A 22,898-nucleotide genomic window follows, 5' to 3' on the forward strand; every position below is an offset into this window, starting at 1 on the left:
CCGTACATGGGACGCGTGGCAGGCGGCGGGGTTGTTCGGAGCCCCCCTCCCCGATACCGCCTTTGCCCAAAGGTGGTGCGGGGAAACCGCTTACCACCTTCCCCGTTACCACCTCCCCCTTATGTCATCCATGCGTCATCATGACGTAGCACCCTCTCCCGCCCCCGCGCTGCGTGGCCCTCCACGTAGCCCTGCCACCTCATCCGCCCGCCACCGTGTCCGGCCACGCTGGCCTACACCTCAGCAGCCACGTCACCCTCCGTACCCGGGCCCGCCATGACGTCATGCTGACGTCATCGGCGGAAAGGCGCCAATTACTTATTTTTTCCGAATTTGTCGTTAAAAGTCACGGTTTAGGCCGTTTTATGTCATTTTCGAGCGAAAAAGACATAGCCGTTGCCGCTGGTTCACTGCCAAATCGCCTCCGGACCTCCAAATTCAAACTTGCGACCGTGCCAACTCATCAAACCAGCTACATTCAACCTTCACAGTTCGGCCCGCAGGCTTTCCAGCTCGTTTGCCAGGTATTTCACCGCAGCTTCTCTGTTTTCCCACTGAACATACCAATTTCTATGTGAATTCTCCATAAGAAACATTCAATTGCCAAATTGCACACTGTCTTTCACCAAATTTACCTTCAAACCCACCTGCATTATCCTTTGCCCCGGCAATTCACTATTAAAACGTTAATTAACAGTCGAAGGTTACCATTTCAGCCTCGAACTTGCCCAGCATTGTTCCCTTTTGCCGGGTGTAGACCAGCTGCAGCTTCTTACCAAAGTAAATCACATACCCTCTACAATTTACCCCTAGCAATTCACAATCTCTGTGAATTTACCAAAAACTGCAGAAACCAGCCTGCCTTTTCCACTGTGAAACACATTTTAAACATTGTCTATAGTGAGGCTATCACCTAAGCTTTGAGGAACCTTGCAAACCTTGGCACTCACCTTGTTCAAATTCACATTATACAATGGCTGCCCCTGCACCCTCAGCCCTCAGTGTAGCTCCATTAAATCCAACAAATAAAGACCTGGAGGCCTTGCCCTTTGCTGACAAGGACTATCTCATTGAAGACTTTGTGGGTAACAGGGACTTCTTGCAGACCTTCAGGCAGTTAAGAGAAGACTACCTGAATGGTCATGATACATATGGGATATGGGAGTCAAACCTGCCATACTACTGTCTCCCCTCTGTAAATGTTTTCCCTGAGATCATTCACCTATGTGCTGGAAACTATGATGTGCAGCAAAGAGCCATTAAGTCTCCATCTGGGAGCATCCTCTTTCACATCAATCCTGAGACTATCAATAAGATGCTCCACTTTGATCAGACTGAGCTGCTGTTCCCCTTTTCCATGAATTATCTGCTGGACACTGGTGCCAAGATGACCAGTGAGGAAATTCAGAAGGTCACCAGGACATTTATGAGACCTGAGTGCCTGCCCACAGGGCCACCTCCCTACCTGGATGTCTTTTTCACTGATATAGGCAGGCTTTTGCTGGACATGATTGCCTATGTGTTGGGGTACAGAACCAGTGAGCATGTGGATGCAACAATGTTGGTATTGCTATCTGCTTATAGCTCAGGCCAACCCCCTGCCCGCAAGTACAACTTTGCTAAGTTCATAGCTAACAAGATTCATGATCAGTTGAGAAAAGTGGACAGACAGGGTGTCTTCAAGTACTCGGCCTATATCTATCACCTTTTCATGTACTATCAGTCTGAGGCTTTTCCATGCTACATCAAAAAGCTAGATTATAGAGGGGAAAGAAGATCTGTTATCTTCTGGACCTCTGTCTATCACAAAGTCTCAAATTCACCTTACTCCTATTGTGAATTTATTGACCAATTTGTATACCCAGTCTCTTGCCTATTGATGAGGTCCCCTCCTCCCAGAATATCAACTGAGATACAGAAAGCTCTGCAGCTTTCCAAAAAATACAAAATAGGTGATTGGTACCTATATGAGAATCATACAGTCATCAGAGTCTATGGCTGTGAGCTCTGTCCATACAGGCTCCCAAAATATGTGCCTATGAGGTTATTTGCCTTGGAGTATTACAGACAGCTGATTCAGTCCGACCTCACCCACTTCCACAACTCCAAAAAGAAGGCCCACCTCAAGTTCAAACACCAGTTGGGCCCCTTCATTATGAACAAGAAAGAAGGATGGGAAGATGCAGACCTAATCCTCAAAGATAAATACAAGCTGTCATATAGTTTTCGGTGGGTCCCTTATGACCCTCAAGGCTTCATCACTGCTAGAAGAACCAAATACAGGCTTCTAGGTTATAGGCATTGTCAATACCCACACATTGAAAGATATGCCAACCAGCAAGAATGGCAGTAGGGTACTCTAGTTGAAAAGCTAACTGAAGAAGAGACAATGCTAAAGAATGTAAAGGAGCTTGAAAAAACTATTGACCTAGACTCTGTGCAGCAGGTACCTTTCAAACGGCCTAATTCAGCAGGAGAAGGGACCTCGGCCTCAAGGACTGCACCAGTCGTACAGGCACCCTCTAAAGCAGCACCAGGTACTGACGAAGGCAAAGGAATAATGGGTGCAGAAGAAGAAACAGTGAAAGAAAGGCCTGCCCCTTCAAATGAGTAGCAGCAAGAGCCCCAACAAAGGCAGCAAACAGAACAGCAACAAGAGCAGACTGCCCCTCCACAAACGGAGCTACCAGCAGCTCCAGCAATGCAAACTCCACCTCCACAGACTGAGCCATTGACTGCTCCAATTTTACAGACCCCAGCACATGAGGAGAGGGGTACGAAAAGAGCCAGAGAAGAGTCCACTCTTGCTAGTGGATCCTCCCAGCAACCCCAGACCAAGAGGCCAAGAGCTGACTCCCCGGAGGTAGAAGACATCACTGAAGAATTCCTTGACAGTTCAAAGAAAAACAGGGAGGGCAGCCAGTACACAGGGACAAGCTCCTTTCAGCAGGAGCAAGGATTGCAACTTGGTTTAGAGGTGTCTTCCTCCTCCCAGCAGAGCAAGAAGCCCAAGAGCACTAAAGCTTCTTTCAAACAAATAAAGGCTCAGAATGATCTGCTGAGGGCATAGGTCTACAAACAATTTATAGATGCAACACCAGCCCAGCAAGAAAGGCTAATGTCTGTGTATGACATTAAAGAGGAAAAATTAATCCTCAGTCACTTTAAGCCTACAATACCGCAGCCTAAGTCAGCTGCAGATTTTGTGAAGACAAGGGTGGAAGTCATGGCCAAAGACATCCATCCCATGGACCAAATTGAACTCCACAAGCAAGCTGGAGAGATGGTTTATGCAACCTTGGTGGAGAGGGCAACCATGGCCCATGAGCTAAAGGAGTCCCTGCAAAATACCAACACATAGTTGGATTTTGAGAGAATGTCCTCCCTGGCTAAAGACAATAGAATAAAGTCACTTGAGGACATCATTATTGATCTAGGACATGATCCTAGTGATCCAAAGGGTGTAAAGGCCCTTCTGAAGAAGAAATAAGATGACCTAAACGCATTAAAGAAGAGGTTAAAGCTGCTGCCCACAGAGCACCCTCAAACGGCAGAGCTACAAAAGGAAAAACAGGTAGATGACCAACTGGACCTCATAATGCAGCTAAACCAGAGGGTCCTGGATTTGGAGAAAGAGCTGGAAGGAGCATTACAAGATAAACAAGGTGAATCCACATCCCAAGCTCCTCCAACTACTTCAACAACAGCAACAACTACAGGGGCAGCAGTGGCCCCCACAACAGAAGCAGCAGGAACAACAACAACTCCAGATGCCAACACAAGTGTAGAAGAATTGACTAAGGCCATCAAGGAAATGGAGCTCCAGGCAAATGAGATAAAGAAGGCCAAGGAAAAATTGGCAGAACTGGATGCCAAGTATGACAAATCAAAAGTAACTGTAGCAGAGCAGGGCAGAGAAATAAAGGCCCTAAAAGACAAGATAAAGGCCTTAGAGAAGGAGCTGAATCTAGAGACTGCCATGGCCGACATAAAAAGGATTCTATGGGCCAAAATTGGCCAATCCATCAGTCAACAATGGAGATCAATCAAAACAATACATGAGCAGATGGACTTGATGGTCCAAGCACAAGCAGAAATCCATAAGGCCAAAACATTACTGGGAGACAGACCTGAACAGGCCAACAGAATGATAGACTTCCTGAACAGGCAAGAAAAGGAGGAACTGGCAGCCATAGGCATTGCCAACAGAACAGAGGCTGTCCTCGCTGCCAAGAAGGTACTAACTCTCAGGAATTATGTTCAAACAGTGGAGAGGAAGTGCTATGAGATACAGGGTGATGTGGAGGAATATAAACTCAAGATGGCAGTGCTGCAAGCAGAGGGCCTGCCCAGCCTCCTAAGCGGAGCGGGAAGATTGATCTCCTGAGATCAATTTGCCAACAGAATGGCAACTGTCATTGAAAATCAGATCACTGCATCTGGCAGTACATCTGAGCAAACAGGGCCTCCTACAGGACAGAGCTTATATGACAAACTTGAAGGCCTGTTCTTTATTGAAAATGAGGTAAATCATCTTTTTGAAACTCCTCCTAACTTTTATAGATATACAGAGGCCGATGAGACTTTAATAAAGATTCGGAGACATCAAATGCCTAAGGAGGATTGGTGGCAAGCAATGCTTCAGATTTTGCCACGGTAGCCTCAGTTGTTCGGCCACTGCCAGCTCCAGGTCACTACAAAACAAACAGCATGACAAAGACAGCATTAAAGGCAGCTGAAAGGTGACTCAGCACATGGACAATGACAGCTAGCCTAAGGGATAAGACAATACGCAAATTTTGACAGCGTATCCTCAGCCGACTCCAACAGCCGCCAAACCAACTGCTTCTGACTATTTTTGACAGCTAAGGCACCAAAGAATTATTTCAGCATTAACTCTCTCAGCTACAATGCTCCAAGAGTTGGCATAACATAAATGAGCCATTAACTCATTCTCTGATATTTTTCTTATGTAAATTTTGTATATATACCCCCCTTGGCAACGCATTAGGGGTTGGTGATTTTGACTCTAAGGCAAATCTATTGTATACTCTCAGTTTGTCTAATACAAAGGGCTGGACCAGCTCAGTGATTTCCTGAAATACTTGATGTCTGGATGATGCTATTAGTGCTGATGCAGAATTCCTGTGCTGCCTGATGAAATAACAAGTTTTCCTCAATCTCTGTTCTTGTCTTCTTATGTTTATTAAATCGTACTCATGTTACACTAAACTAGCAGTAGAGAAAAAGAATAGTGCAGGATTTGTTTTACTACACCTTGCGCTCAATTTTTACTGCTGTAAATGTTTGTCTTCAGAATTAACCATGGACATGAATTCTTAATTGCTCATGTTTCTATTAATTCTATAAGTATGAATGTTATCTAGAAATTCTTCATTGCTTCCAGAATAATATTCTCACTGTCTTTCTTTAGCAGTTTATTTGTAAGATTCTTAATTGCCTTGCATAAACTGGATACACCACATTCAATCACCATTTCAGAAAATTGTTTCTCAGACTCTAATCTAGCTCTGCAGCATCACTTTCATTATCACACAACACATCAAGCAAACTAAAGGACCACTGACTCCATGCCCAATGCACTAAGACATGCTAGTAAGCACCTATATATATTGACTGGAATCATCACCAAACACATTCCAAAAACAAAACTTGAACATCATAGCTAGCCTAAAATACTATCAGAACAGAGACAAATCATAAAGAGAGAGCCCTCTCTGATTACAGTTTGGCTAGAAACTGTAACCCAAAGATTGGTTAGTGGTTACCCCGGCCGTATTCCCTTGGGAGTCATAGGGAACAACCTGGGTGTTAACACCACAAACTCTTTATCTAGATATGGAATGTTTAGAACTAGATCATTTGTAAGAAACTTCTTCAACTACTCAAAACTAGCTACACATTCCTCTGTCCATTCAAATTTATTTCCTTTTCACTGCAATGATGTAATAGAATAGGAAATCCATGAGAAGTTCTTGATGAACCTCTTATAGTAACCTGCTAGCACCATAAATGATCTGACCTCGTCCAAATTCCTAGGAGTTTCCCACTCCACGATAGCTTTCATATTTTATGGATCCACTGCTATTACTTCTGTGGAAACAACATGCTCCAAGTAATGAACTAAAGTATGAAAGAAACCACACTTACTAATTTTGGCGTATAATTGATGCTCTCTTAGAAATATCAACACTACTACTAAGTGTTCTACATGCTCTTCCTCATTCTTAGAATATATCAATATATCATCAATGAATACTATCACAAACTTTTCTAGTTAAGGACGTAACACACTATTCATCAAACACATGAAAGTAGTTGGAGTATCATTCAAACCAAGATGAACCATAACAAACTAATAATTCCTATACATGATCTAGAAAGAAGTCTTGTAGATGTCCTCTACTTTTATGTGTACCTGATAATATCATAATCTCAAATCAATCATCGAGAACATTGTTGCTCCCTTGAGCTAGTCAAATGAGTCATTAATCCATGACAAATAGTACTTGTTCTTAATCGCCACCTTGTTCAACTGTCTGTAATCACTGCACAACCTGGGGGTACCATCCTTCTCCTTCACAAACAATACTGGTGCACCCCAAGGTGACACACTTGCCTTAATGTATCCCTTATCAAGCATTTCCTTAAGCTGCAATTTCAATTCCACTAATTTTGGAGTGCTCATCATGTATAATACCTTCTTTTTTGGTGCTGCTCCTGGCATCAACTAAATAGAAATGTCCACTTCCCTATGAGGCGGTAACTTCGAAATCTCCACTAAAAATACATCCTGAAACTGTTACGAAATTGGATACCTCTTAAGTACTTCCGAATCCTCAACATCCTTCCCTCTGTCACTAGAAATATTAACCGCAAACAATACACATTCTTTCTTGCGACTGCGCTTTTCCTACATAGCTATAACCATTCTCAATGATGTAGGCTTCTTCTTACCTTGCAATATTCTCTTCTCTTCGTCCTCATCCAAGCACTCAATAGCCTTATCATAGCAATCTACCTTATTCCTATTAATGTACAACCAATCCATACCAAATAACATAATGTATGATCCCAATGGAAGCATATTAATATGTGTTGATGTAGACATACCATTCAACTCAAATGCACAAGATCTTACCCAATGATGAAACATTTTCTTATTACTTGTAGCCAACTACACCAACCAAGACTCTTCATGCAATTCTTTATTCAAGCAACACTTATCAACTAGGTTAGGAATGACATAACTATAGTTAGATCTAAGTTCAATCAAAATAGAAATAATTTGATCACAAAGCTTGCCTTCCATCTCAATAATAGATGCTTTATTATCAACTTGCCTATTATCCAATGTTGTATAAATCCAAGGAATACTTTATTCAACATCCCCAACTATATATGTCTCCTGAGAATTATAAATCTACGGTCTTCCACCCTAATGTTTTGCATAATATCTCCTATGATGATCCTTGCCATAAGTAAAACACTACAAATGCTTCCTTCCATCACCTTTGTTTTCCTCCTCAGACTGAAATCTCTCTCCTCTGTCAACTACATTGAATTTCTTGTATAGTGCTACATTCTCCTTGTCATCTGTGTCTTGAGGTTTTACTCTATTCTTAACCCACCTTCCTTTATTTTTCTCATTACCTTTCCAATCCTTCTTAGACTCAGTCTCGTGCTTCAATTGCTCATAACAGTGCTTCAATTTTTTGATGGCTTCCTCTAGTGATCTAGGCTCATCAAACTCAATCCTATATTTGAATGATACCAAGAACCCACTGATGAATCTTTGAAACTTTTCTTTCTCCTCCTTAAGATAAGGCGCATATCTTAACAACTGCAATAATCTTCTAGTATACTCCTGTCATAGATCCCATCTTCAACTCATAGAAATCCTTTTCCCTGTCACCATAGTATCTTTCAGATAGATACATCTTCCTAAAAAGTCTCTTGAACTCACTCCAAGCCAACTCCTCCTCTTGAATGCCTCTAACATTCTTCACATCTTCCCACTAAATGTATGATTTTCCTTTAAGACTAAAAGTGATTATCCTTTCTTTCATATTTTCTAAATAATAATGCAATATGAAAAACTTATTCATCCCAAGGAATCAAGCTTTTGCATCTTGTGACTTCTTCATTTATCCATCAAATGTAGGAGCCATTTCTTTCTTGAAATCCTCTGGCAAGTACTGCTTCTCACTCCTCCTATACGAATGGTGGTGGTGATGTCAATGATGTATCTCTGAATCGGAACTATAATAGAACCCATGGTCATATCCCTTTTGCCAGTTTTATCCAAGAACCTACCATCTCAGACTATGTCATCCTTGTCAAACAAGCATCTCGAATGAGACCTACTTCCATTTGCCCCATTGGTCTTTTCCTCCTATCCAAGACTAATCCTAAGTGGTCCCTATCTCTGTAAATTTGATAGATTTTGAAGGATGGCTGCATTAAATTCCACTTAATTTTCTTGTTCTCTAGAAAATATTCATGTGACTGGATGATCCTATCATTATCTTCCTTAAAACTTCTGATATTTTATTTCAAACTTATCAATCTATCTATTATGTCAGTGGAATACTCATCGCCATGTTGTTCATATGATTTGTAGTCCACCATCCTTCTATTCATCTTGATCTTCTTCTTATTACAAACATACCGTGTCATATAAACCAAATATAAAAATGATTAACATACCTTAGTGAAGTTCAGGGGAGGCTATATCATCTGCACAGTCAATCTGGATAAACACAATATAGATATATGTAACCAAATCAACATATCATTCAAATTAACATACCAACATCATCAACCTCTACATGATGACACAAAACCACAACAATGACCATCATAATGCATGCATTGCAATACATAGAAAACTGAAATGCATGCATTACAAACACATTCTACCAATCCAATCCAAGTGTTGAAATTGGGAGCTCTAATACCACCATGTAACCACCTCTCCCACATTTACCCAATTCCATCGACTTGCCATGGTAAACATGAGATGAAGAGTTACTATGACATGGCCCGACCTCCCAACTCTAGTTAAGGAAGTGGGGCCTATAATTGACCACAAGCTGACAACTCACAACATACCTCAAGGCTAGAGGAATACTCAGGGGTCAAAGAACCACCCCATGTGAGAAACCCTTGAGCTAAGACTAATTTTCACTAGCCTAGGCTCAAAACGGCATGCATAACAAGGTTTTAATGCAATTGAAAGCCTCCAAATCCATTCACAACACTACATGAGTGTGGTTGTGACCCAATTTTTCTAGTTTAGAGGGTGCAGTCCCGAGATCTAAGCCAGAATTCGAAGTCATCCTCCAAACCACTACCCGAACCTGCATGAGACTTCTCACAATCATTATTGACATGACAAAAAGGATGAACATTCAAAGTCGAATAAAAAAATTGACCTAGAATAACCATAACATACTAGGCACTTTTTCAAACACATGGAAAAAATGTAGCTACAAGTCATGGATGTATATCTCATCATAAAGGTCTGAGATTCATTTGAGAATCACCAAGAAGGCTCAATTCCATCTCCACATAGTTGCAACAACACTATTTAGTCCATGCCTTCATAATCCATTCATATATTCATCAAAACATGTCAAGAGATATAAGTAATATATATCACATAACCAACATATAAATGGTAAATAACCTACATAGAATCCATGGAAACTTAGTCATAATATCTCTAACATATTCACTACAAATATAGATGAATCACAATAGAAGAATAACTATTATTAACATATCAAAATACAAACCAAGTGAGGGACTTCCATGTACCATCTGGCCATAGATTGGGATGAACCAAATCTCTCTTTCAGCCCATATTCCAAGCATGAATGTGGGATCTCATGGAATAAACCAAACAAAACAAAAACAAGGCTTCGAGAGGCCAAAACACCTCAACCCTCAACCTATGATTCCACCTCATGATTAGACATCACTAACACCAACTAGATTGGTCTCTACCCAAGCTATCCAAGGCTCCAGGATCTAGTAACTCAACCCATAGCCTTCCAGGGCTCTAGAGAATATATCCAACCCAACTCTAAGGACTAGTAACTCAACCCACCAAGGGATCCAAATCATTTGTCCCAACCTAGGCTCCAGGACTAGTAACTCAAGACAAGTTGTTTGAGGGATTCCAAAGCGTTTTTTCCAACCCATAGCCATAACGAATTATGAGAACTAATAAAAAAAAAATCAAGTGGAAAACCCACAACACCATGGATATCTAGGAAATGGAAAGGAAAGTCTAAAACCAATGTCACTCCAAGCATTCCTCCATGCCAATGACAACACATAACCAGAAAATCACATGCATATACCATGCATCCATAAGTTAGCAAGGAAATCGCATAAGATACTTGTTACCTAGAAAGCAATACAGTTGTAGTTTTTGATCCACTTGTTCGCTTACACTCTCCTACTTTCATTTTCCTTCTTTCTCCAAATCCAAGTGAGTACTGGAATGCTCCAAGAATACTCTAAGTGTGAAAGAGTGTGAGAGAATGAATGAATAGAAGGAGCTCAAAAACTGAACTGACAAAAGGTTTTGAAATGATCCTCAAAAGCATCTTTATCATTGAGGCCTTTGTTTTCTTCATTTTCCTTCAATTTTTTTCTCATGCAAATCTGATACCTTTCATCTCCCTTTTCTCCTATATTCATTTATTTTTGTAAATAAATGTCATTTAATGCCACCTTTCCTTTGTCAATTTCCATAGCTATTAATTAATCACCAGTGATACCCATCACTATGTTTTATCTAACATTCATCTTGGAATACATGTCCCATGACCTTGGTCTTATTTTTATTTACATAAGAAATCAACAAAGGGTTGTTACAATTGGGAGTGTCCTCGGGAAAAATGAGTCAGTAATTGTTCACTATGGGAACATGTAGTGCATGTATCGTATTATTGGACAATGAATTTAGGTGTGACTTTGGCGGCGGATTCTTGGAGGTGTGAGCCTCTGGATTCCCTTATTACTAATGTTAGAATCATATCCTTTTATTTGCTATTTAAAGCAAGTGTGCGTATGTATGTATGTGTATATTTTGTGAATATTGTATTGAGTTGGATTTATAAAAATCCATAAGTAGTATGTTTGTTTATTGGTTGAAGAAAATGTGCATAAGTACATGTGGTTGTTATTGTAAACACCATAATGAGATATGTTATAAATCTCTAATAAATGGTATGTTTGTTATGTTTTCAATAGTGCTCATTATAAATACTGCAATATGATATGTTATAAAGCTTCTGTCGATAGTGCTAGACCTGCCAACATGTAAGGGGATCTCCTTGGTAAGAAGTCACAATTAGACCTCAAATTGTTTGGTGTAGGAGTCCCAGTAGTGGGTCGTATGGTAATGCCTTGACCATGATTTCGCACAGAGGAAAGTAAGATATCTTTGTTGGTAGCAAGGGTGTGACAGCTACAGCAAGCCAAGGAAGGTGCGTGATAGGTTCTAACACACTGAGGGTGAGGTGAGTGTGCCCTTTGGAAACCTGTAATAGAACATGTATTGGAAGGGAACACACAAGCGAAGATGCATCACAAGTGGGAAAGCAAGTTAGCGAGCAATCCAAAGTGATGGTTAAACCAACAACACATTTCAAAAATATTCATTCATACTTATACAGAATAGTCCATACATGCTTTCATAGGTGAAAAAATACATATATCATTTAGGGTAAACCAGATAGCATAGAATACAATAAAACATATGCATAAAATTTGTTGTCTCTGTTATATTAAGTGTAAGTTCCAGTCATACAATACATCCATGTCCAACCACTAGTTCCAATAGTGGAACGCTACAGCCACAACCACCTACTTCTCCAAAGAGATGTACTAGCTCTACGCAGTGGAGAAGCCAAGGATCGTTACAATAGTGTCCAAGCTTTCTTTAAGATACTCCTATCGAAGCTTGGCTGACCAAAATCATTTATAATGAATTATGAGGTTCTCTTTATAGCAAAGGGTTGAGTGATCCTTGAAATTCCCCTTTGTGACATTTCATCTACCCTCATGACCCTTCATCTACTCTATGATTGTTACATCCAACTATTGACACTTGAACTTCCACTTAACACAATGTTACATTACAATGCACATGTGCTCATGTGAGACAAAATGGCTTTAGCAAGCCATGCAAGACAACACTGACACTTGGTCTATTGTGGTGAGACTAACTCTTTGACATGCTTGCGATGGTGAATGATTCGGACATAAATAGGAACGCAACAAATTACAGAGATAACCATAATCACAGATATGCAGTGGAAATAATACTTCATTTCATTAATGTAAAATACTGAAATATGCTTACAAACAGTAATGGAAATAAACCAGCTAGGGTGATGGTAACTTATCTCTGAGAAGAGATGTGGTGGCTACATGCCTCTGAACTGTGTTACAATGAGGCTCAACGGCCTATTTATTGTTGAGAAACAATGGAAAACCCTTAACATTCCAAAACCTAACCCTAGAAGATGAAACGCCAAACTATGGGCCCCGTTTGGGTAACTTGGTACATCAACTTCCCGGGGTCGTAAATTTGGCATACGATCTCTATTTGACACGCACAATAGCTCTTTAGAAATATCTATCCAAGCGCTACCACTTTGGGAAGGGCAACATCAGTACATGGACCCATGTTGCCCCCAGATTTCCCAAAAAATGTCGTTTAGGGCCTCAAAACGGCTCCAGAAGTTCAGGACTTGAAAAACTGCTAAAAATAGTAAGTTGTGCTACAATTAAGGAAACTGAAAATGCTGAGAGAAACAATGGTAGGGGTCCAAGTGCACTTGGCAGGTGGCCACCAATATCCACCTGGATCAGTGAAGGTGGTGAGATGATGCCAATATTGGTCATCTGTGATGGTGTGCATGCACCACATGGCGACATCTTCCTGAAGCAAACTCTTCCCTCTATTGCATCCGGGTGCATTAGTGTGGCTCCTTCATCCAACTCGTCTGCTAGGATGCACATGGTCTTGTTGGTGCAACCGAACCAGAAAAACACTAATGCATAGTGTCCATGCTGATCTTCGAGTGTGTGTTGGTGGTCATGTGCATTAACTGGCAACTACATGCTCAGCTCCAGTCGGACTTGCTCCTTGTCTTTACCTTCGTGAGTGTGATGAATGGGTTGGATCGCATGCGTGCACACAATGACATGCATGCTACTGAATCCTTTGCATGCGATCAACAACATTGCTCACCATGTCTTCTCTGTGCCAGCTATTAGGATGGATCTATAACTTGTATGGGCGTAGTTTCATCCGTGAGTGGATGTTGTGCCCCATGTTGTTCATGTTACTGCTACAACTCATTTGCTTATCTGTGTATCTAATTTTCTTCCTTAAGTTGTTGCTTTAGAACATGCAACTCCTTCTTTGTTCCATTCTCTATCTTCACGCAATCGCGTCGTCACCTCACATCCCGAGTCTCCAAAGTTTCTTTCATCATCAATGGATCTGCTTGGGCTTGCAACTTTGTTGTGCCTCCATGTTGTCAACAACCTTCCCCTTGTGCTCATTATATCTAGTATGTTGCCTTCACCTATTGTTCATGATGTTGCTTGCTGTGATGTTGCTACCTTCACATCTTGATGTCCTTGCCTATGAAAACCTTGATATCTTCATGAGTAAGCAAGCTCATAGACACTTGATCAACTGCATCCCCAAGTGTGCTCTGTATGGTGTCTTCGACTCTGCTCTCCTGAAACCATTCTTCCTGTACTGCTGAGAGGCAGATGAACACCTGTTATACTTGGAGACATGGCAACCCTCATAGCAAGCAATCTATCAGGCGAAAACCAAAACGAACTGTAGAACCGACTTGCAACATACCTATGTGACTAATCATGAAGGTTGCGCAATTTCCATCAGAAGGTCGGGAGACTAACTTCCAATACTGCACAAGGAACAACCTAGGCTACTAGAAGGTTGACTAACTGTTGGAATTATGCAATGCATAGTCCAATCTAGCTGATGACTACTAGAATTGCACAATGTGTAATCTCATCTCGCAATGGTTGCAGGCTCAGTAATTGCATTGTGCAATTCTCTGGGCCAACAATCACTGTTCCTCATATTTGTGTAAAGCAAGCCTATATAATAGATCCTAGGAAGAAATTAGCATTTCTAGAGAGGAAGAGAGAGCCTTCCCCCCTAAGATTGCGCAATGCTGTCTTGGTGAGGCAAAGTCTAAGCCGAGGCTGCCCAGACTCGCCGACAGGAAACTGAAAGAGAATGTGAATGTGAATGCATGGCAATACTAAGTGTAAGAATAAGTGAATTATCGTCCATGAAAATGGTGAATGATAGATTTAGACAATATAACAACGTGCATGTGGGTGAGGCGAGTCACTGAATCAGGAGTTGTTCATGAAAAATAGTTTCATGCATGTGATAGCAGAGAGATGTTAATGAAAAATTAAATGGTGATAGTACAAACTAGTAGGTATCAAAATGACAGAAAGAGCTCACTGAAATCAAGTAGACAACGTTCATACGAAGCAAAACACAAAAAGCACCAGAAATGAAACACAAGACATGGAAAGCAGGCTTACCCCAAAACAACTGAGTTTAATGTGCCGACAACTCCTAAATACGATGTGGGATGTCAGAGTTGCAAGGTTGATGCGATGAATGAGCTCTGCAATGTCTGGTGGATGAGTTTCAATAAAACCGAGGTTGTGACATGTATGCCACAAATATAGGGAAAGTGAAACTTGGTGGGAGGTTTCTGAAATGATCCTTGCATGTAACCTCCAACTGCCAAAAATAGGTCCCTGAAACGAGGGATTCCTTTGCATGTTGTCTTGGGAGAAGCATCCAATGCATGCAAGTCTGTTTTGATCGGGCTTGGAGGGAACCAGTCAACTCAACTAGGAGAAAATGTGCATTTCTGGCTGGGAGATGGGTTGGCTGCTTAGAAGATTTGCGCAACTTCTAAGAAGAGTAGCTAACTGTTGCCCAAATTTGTGCAAATTTTTGGTTGAGTAGCCTAGTTGGGAAGGATTGTGAAATTTTTTGGGTGACACTTGCTCAGGAGAATTGCTCAATTCTGGGGCCCAGTAGGCTGCCAGTCAGGATTGCACAATTTCTGGAGAGAAGGCTAGTTTCCCTCTAGATTTGTGCAAATTCTTGAAGGAGCTGCTCAGCTTACTGCTGGACCAAGTCCAGATGAACTGCCTATGAGGGGAATGCATCAATGTTTGGTCGACAAGCTATCTTTCTGCAATAAAATCACTGGAGCTTGTGTACTTGATGAAGCAAGACATGCTGTTGTGAAAGGTTGGTAGGGAGGCTCCAAAACGATGCTAGCAAAAAATTTTGGAGGGTGGTTATAGCCGCTACAACAAATCCATAGGAAGTATATTTTGTTTTCAGTAGTTTGTTGGTCATAGGTTTCATAGAACACCGAGGACAATGTTCCCTCAAGGGAGAGTGGTCTATAATAGCCCCGAGTTAAAGTTTCATGTCAAAAGGATATTAAAGGAAAAATAAGACCAAGGTCATGGGACACATATTCCAAGATGAATGTTGGGGAAACATCATAGTGGACATCACTTGTGGTTTATTTATGACTATTAAAATTAGAAAACGAAAAGAGGTAATAATTGGCTTTTAGTTATGAGAAATAAGGAAAATAGGAGAAAGGAAGGTGAAGAGACACATATTTGCATGCTAAGGAAATTAGAGGGAAAATGAAGGAAAATGAAAAAAAGGAGAAAAATCAATGATAAAAGGCATCAGAGAACAATTTCACAACTTTCGTTAGTTTTAGCTTGGCTCAAGTGAGAAAGAGATAGAGAGATACAAGAGGAGAAATCAAGAAAGAAAGTAAATGAAAGCGAGAAAAGCAAAGGACAAGGCAAGGAAAGCGAGGGAATTCAAGGACAAGGTTGGATCAATAGCTTTAGTAGGAAGATTTTGTAGGTAATAGGATGCATGTGTGATTTCCTAGCTGAGGTGTGAATGCATGGTACATGCATTTTTTTATTTGGTTCATTTTCTATCATTGGCATGGGTTTTTCTTGCCTTGACAATGGCTTCAACCTTGCCTTGCCATTTCCTGGATAGTCATGGTGTGATGGGGTTCATTCTTGGTTGAGCTTTGGATTGTCAGAAGGTTTTGGAACCATGTGAGGTGGTCTCAAGAAAATCCCGAGGGTTTGGGATGAATATGGTTTTCTCCAAGAAGCCCTTGACAAGTGGGTGTATACAACAAAATTCCTCAAGATATGATGAAGAAATATTGGCGCATCCAAGCTTGGTTAGATTTCATGATCTCAGGTCTGGTTTAGGTGAGATCATAGTAGCTTGAGGGTGGAGGTGGTTTATCCTTCAGAGACCATGGTTTTTTATGTCTTTTTTTATCCCATGAGATCCAACATCTTGGAAAATTTTAGGGGCTAATGTTCATAATTGGACTAATTTTCCATGATTTTTCTAGAAAAAGGATTCGCCAATTTCCATTTTTTATAGAAATGATTCGTGCAAATTTTACAGTGTAAAATCATTTTACCTTAAAATTCACCAAAATTATATAAAGTGTATATATAAAATCATTATAAATTTGAATAATTTTACAAATACATTAATAAACATTTTATAGTTCACATATTAGGGATTAGTGAGATTCACCAATGTTTTTAAACTTCAAGATAATTTTCCATCCTTAAAATTTTCGTTGTCTCACATTCATGCTTAGCATACGACATAGGGGTGATTGGAAGAAAGAAATATTTGGTTCATCCCAATATATGGTCAGGTGGTACATGGAAGTCTCTGACTTGGTTTGATATTTAATACGTTAATAAGAGGTATTTCTTATTGTAATCTATGAGTAGTTGTACTCATTATTGTGTGGATTCTATGGTTGTTTTGTCAAGGTTTATTATTTTGATCATAACCATGGTTATATGGTGTGCTCTCTCTATGGCTATTATTCATTATTTAAGAAGATTTTGAAGAGTTGATGAATGCATGGGATAACAATTGTTATTGCAACTAGCTAGAGAAGGTTTAGATCCTTCTCAGTGATTCTCAGATGACGATTATTAGTTTATGATCAAATATTCACTCATGACCTTTAGCTTACATGTTTGTGATATATATGACGAAATATCTATTATGGATTAGGAATATGTGGGTCAAGTTCTTGCTTCATTTTTGATTGGATGGCTTTTTCATTACCTTTGATTACATTTTGGAAAGTTACAAGCAATTTTGGATAGTGGTCTAGAAGCTGACCTGAAAAAGTGGCACAGGTACCAGAACCGCATGCTCAGAACTAGATGATTTTGGTAATAACCGCATGGAAGGAATCCTGTGAGTGTGGTTATAGCTTCCAACTACATGGATGTAGTGTCAAGGGTGTGGTTATGGAGATAGGTCAGTGAAAAGGGGTGCAGCTTAGGGATTGACCACCTGGGATGGTTTGCAGCCCTCTGAGTGGTCTAGGGTCTCTGAGGGGTGTCAATAATATTTTATATTTTTCAGAACCACTTCTATAACTAGGACTTGGATTTTGGGTCATGTCATAGGAGCACTCTGCTTCACATTTACCTGGAGGGCTTGTAAAATCGGATAAATGTGGGGAGGAGTTACATCCTACTTCTTGTATAATTGTAATATGAAATGTGAACGAGTTATCATTTTATATAAGTTTTATTTTTTCCATTACAATCATGATTTATATGTTGAATGATGCCTTTCCAATATATTGTGTAATCTTTTCTTTCTATTATGAGCATTAGAAAACTTCACAAAGCTTTATTTAAAAAAATTATGCAATGATTTTATTTAAATAAAGTCATTGTTACGTTGAAATGTATTTTCTAGCCTCGTATAATAGAGATGTTGTCAAGTAATGTTAAATTTAAAAATATTAAAAGAATACTTGCATTAAAAAATTAGAAAATATATATATATATATATATAACAAAAAAAAAGTGGACAACTAACATACTTCTATTTCCATCTTAATTTCACATTGAATTTATATAGAGATAAAAAAAAATTAAAAAGTGAAAAAAAAAAATTAAAAAAAAAATAACTTTCATTATTATGGAGACCTTAATGTAAAGTTGATAGATAAAATGTAAAAATAATATTATCGGTATTACATGATACATGATTTATTCTATGATAAGTTACATATAATATTTAAAATAAAATGTATCAGTAAAAACTATATATTATTAGCTATAAATAAAATATTTAGTGTCCATTTTAAATAATGTAATTTTATTACTCATAGTCATAAATAAATATTTTAATGTCCATATTACATAACTTAATTTTATTTGAATTTAGGTTTTTGTGATCCATATCATAAAAAGTAAGAAAACTTTCTGTAAAAATCATATCATCAGACTTTTGTCCACGCCTTTCGAACCATCCAGTGTGGTTCATCATCATGACAAGATGAAGAACCAGGTCTTAGCATCAAGTTAAATAGATGAAGAGAATTTCTTTTAGACTAAATAAATAATATTTTAATATAAGGAAATGAATGTCATATAGTTGTTAATATTGAATTAAGGAAAATTTTAATGAAATGGGTATCTAAAAATAAAAATAATATTTAGGTCAAACCTAAATAATCAAAACAATAAAACAATTTTTTTTTTTCTAGTTAAGACTAACCTAAGTACCCACGGGGGATTTGAACCGGTGACCTATCGCAAGGAGTGCCTTAACAGTGCACCCATTCAACGTCAATCCAAAGCCCAATGGGCCAAACCAATAAAACAATTAATAAAATCAATATAATAATATAATAATATAAAAATAATATTTGGGTCAAACTTAAATAATCATACAATTAATTCTATAAAAACTTAAAAAGACATAAAAATAATAAATGGTCAAACTTCAATAAAAATATTTTGGTCAAACCTAAATAATTAAAACACTAAAATGATAATATTATTTTTATTTTAGTGTTTTTATTATTTAGGTTTGACCCAAATATTTGTTTACTGAAGTTTGACCATTTATTATTTCTATTTTATTATTTTATTATATTAACTTTATTATTTGTTTTATTGGTTTGATTATTTAGGTTTGACCTAAATATTATTTTTACTTTTATTTTTAGATATTCATTTCATTAAAATTTTCCTTTTGATTAATTATTTTCCTTAATTCAATATTAATAGTTATATTCTAACATTTATTTCCTTACATTGAAATATTATTATTAACAAATATTATTTATTTAGTCAAATATAATCGTTATATGATAACGGCTAAATAAAATTACTTTCGTCTGTTTAACTTGATGCAAGACCTAGTTCTTCATCTTGTCCTGACCATGAACCACACTTCTTCATCTTGTCCTGACCATGAACCACACTAGATGGTTCAAAACACGTCGAGAAAACTCCGATGATGTGATTTTTACCAAAAGTTTTCTTACTTTTCATAACTTAATTTTATATAAAGAAAAATAAAATAATTTTGATTCAAAAATTTCTTATATTTTCACCTTTTACATTTTTAATATGCAGTTATATATAACATCTAGAAAAGGAAAAGAAGAAAAAAATAAATATATAGATAATGTTTTCTTATCCATAATAAGTTCTTTTTAATTCAAAGTATGAGGGAGATTTACAATTCCTTTAATCTTTAATATGGAATTGACGTATATGATGGTAGGATGGGGAGGGATATTAATAAATCCCAAAGGAAATATTATGGCTAAATTCTCTTAGGATCTTGGTCAAAAGTCTAACAATAAGGCCGAAATGTATGGACTCTTCTTGGGAATCTCTCTTGCTCGAGAACATGGCATCAAAGGCCTAACTATTTTGGGTGATTATTTCATAATAATTTGTTATTTGAGAACTGACTCTCCCCCCAAGGATAAAACCTTAAGTCTCCAATTTCATCGAATAAACATAATCTTCCTCTCTTTTTCCACTTCCTTAGAAACCTTAACTCTAAACTGGATTCACAAGCCAAAAAATCATCTCTTATGCCCGAGAGATAGGTTGAAATTAATGGTATATTAGGCAAGGCTTTAATCCCTTAAATGGTTCCATGATTTTTCCCCTTACGTCTCCCTCTCCTCTATTCTACCCCTTAGCATCATAGTAGCTCTTCCCTCATCCCTCTCTTCCCTATTGTCCTGAATATACATGCATTGTGACTTTTCTTAACCACCCTATCTCGAACATGATGATCCTTTATCAGTTTTGTGGGGCTAAACCGGGCTGCTCGCTCCATGCAAGTGTGTTATCCTTAAATTCACTCGTGTGAAATAGACCCTCTCGACGTCCTCTCTATCAAAACACTTATGGTGACATCCCCTTGGATCTTATCACAATGATTTCTCTATCTAGGTGATGGGATGGGGTCCCTAGGGGTAGAATTGAATTAACTTAGTCATTTTTTGTAAAGAATTTTGTAAAATATGTAAAGTCTTCACAAAATGTGGATGCAGAGTGCACAAATAGATAGAGTCAAAGGGGTCCTAGCCCCTTGTTTTGGTTGGTTTTGAAGACTCACCCATGAGCCGAGGGCCATGGTATTGTATTGGAAAAGCTAGAAATAGTTGAGTCATAGCGAGTTTTAGGGATAATTTTGGGATAGACAATTGGGTGCATTGAAGAGTTTTTGTTGTCTTGAGAAAGAGATAAGGCAAGAAGGTTGTGCTTCCTTTGCTTAGGTAGAGAAGGGAAGGCTCCTCTAGTTGACTACGTAGGAGGCCTGGGTAAGTTCGCAATTAAGTGCGCAAACCCCTGCAACTGTGTGCGCAGGGTAGAAGAGTTTGTAATAAGTGAATTTAAGATCAATAAATATAGCCTTTGAATAATTACTGAGTATTTCCATTGAATTTGTTTATGTTATATGTTGTTGATAAATGATATGTTTTATGAAATTTTGAATGAATATTATGCGAATTCACTGAATCTGTCTTAAATAATGTATGAAATGAATGGTTATCCACTTCCACAAAGTTAAAAGCTATTCCTATTATGTTTTCTAACAAATTAAGTAGATCTACGTGAACTCCAATCTAAGGTTTCTTGTTGATGCATGAAAGTCGGTAAATTTACTGTTTAAGGTCCACAAAGAGCCTGAAGTAAAGAGCCCTAGAAGGCATCTTTAACTTAGTTACAGTAAAGAGCCCTAGAAATCTATCAATCTACGTGGAAGCAAATATAAGGCATTGAAAGAGATCACACTAGTCTATGGATGCAAAAACTTGGTTCTTGCATCGTCCAATACTTCTTCGAGTTAGAGTGCAACCTTTGCTACGCAGGTTATTGCCGAAAGGGCCAGTAGTGTAGGGTTTTGTTGGTTGGCCCAACTAACTCCAAACTTGGGTCAGGACCCCCTAAGCCAAAAAATGGTTCTGTTGTCGAGACCAGGATCTACTTAAGAGATTTGTAATGACACATCATTATAATCTGACTAAGAAAGAGATTGAGAAGTGGTTAGATCGGAAGAGTCACAAGTTTATGGCTCAAGAAAATAGGAATCCACACCTTTCGAAGGATGATTGGTTGAATAAGTATCTGTATACAAAAGTACACGAAATTTTCTTTTTCACTTTCCCAATTGAATTATATGAGTGGTTAGCTAAATTAACAGACAGTTAACGAAGGTGGAAACACAATAGTCCTATAGTGTGGACTCCAAAATTGGTGCAATGGCCAGAGGCATCTGAAAACAAGATCGCGTGGGCTATTGACCATTGGCTTGATCGAATTCTGGGTGGATTTGTTACTAAATTTGCAGTTGATACCTCAGTTAACTATAGTGAAGCAAAGCGAAGATTCTTCAAGGGACCATGAGGTAAGTACGTAAGGTCAATGAATACTTGGATTAAAATGCTCTTATGTGAAAAGTGGGTAATGCCATTACCTTAATGTGTGGAGCTACGCAAAGCAAGAGATTCTTTAGAAGTAATGGATGAGGTCCAGAGTATAGTCCATTAATTGAACCTCCTTCAAGTGATGATGAAGGGGCGGTATTGACTACACCATGAAGCGTTGTTCAATTAATAACTAAGGTTATTCTGAGAATATCTCATCCATCCACCCCACCTCCATCTCCACATCCACCTCCACCTCCACTGCATACACCTTCACCTACACCTCCGCCACCACCTCCACCATTCATCACGGAAAACGTAATGAAGATGTCGATATTCAAGGGGATAGGAAGTGAATATCTGAAGCAATTCAGGTTTGTTACGAACTTTGTATGGAAAACACAACAAATCACCAATGATAATATAAAGAAGGCGCAGTTGGTTACCTTCTTGCAGGATCGTGTGCTAACCTGGTACATTAAGTATTGCGCTGACAACCCTCATGCATCATTAGTAGAGACTTAGACAGCCTTCAACAAATAATTTAGTAAGCCTAAATCTAAGGCAAAGTCAGTAATTAAATTTAAGGAGATCCTAATGACAGTTGATGAGACACCTTGGGAATTTGATCAGAGGTTGAAGTTCCAGATCAGGTAAGCTAACATGCAAATCTCAGATACCCAACATCGTGACTGGTTTATCGCATCTCTTTTGCTGCATTTAAGAATCCCTCTGTCACAGCAGAAGATAGCAATGCAAGAAGAAGCCTTGGAGATCATGATTAGGCTGCACACATCGTCTATTCAGGATACGAACATGGGGGTACAATAAATTCACTCACAGTTAGTGAACCTGCACCTAGAATTATAGAGTCTAAAGAAAGAAAAGGAGACTAAGTCAGAAGTGTGCACAGAGGTTTGGTGCTTGAAGTGAGGGCCATGAGCACGATAACTATGATTTTCCAGTATACGTGAATTATCT

This window comes from Pinus tabuliformis, chromosome Q, assembly GCF_031772625.1.
Source record: "Pinus tabuliformis cultivar Carrire ecotype Pingquan chromosome Q, CPIR1, whole genome shotgun sequence".
NCBI classification, from domain to species: domain Eukaryota; kingdom Viridiplantae; phylum Streptophyta; class Pinopsida; order Pinales; family Pinaceae; genus Pinus; species Pinus tabuliformis.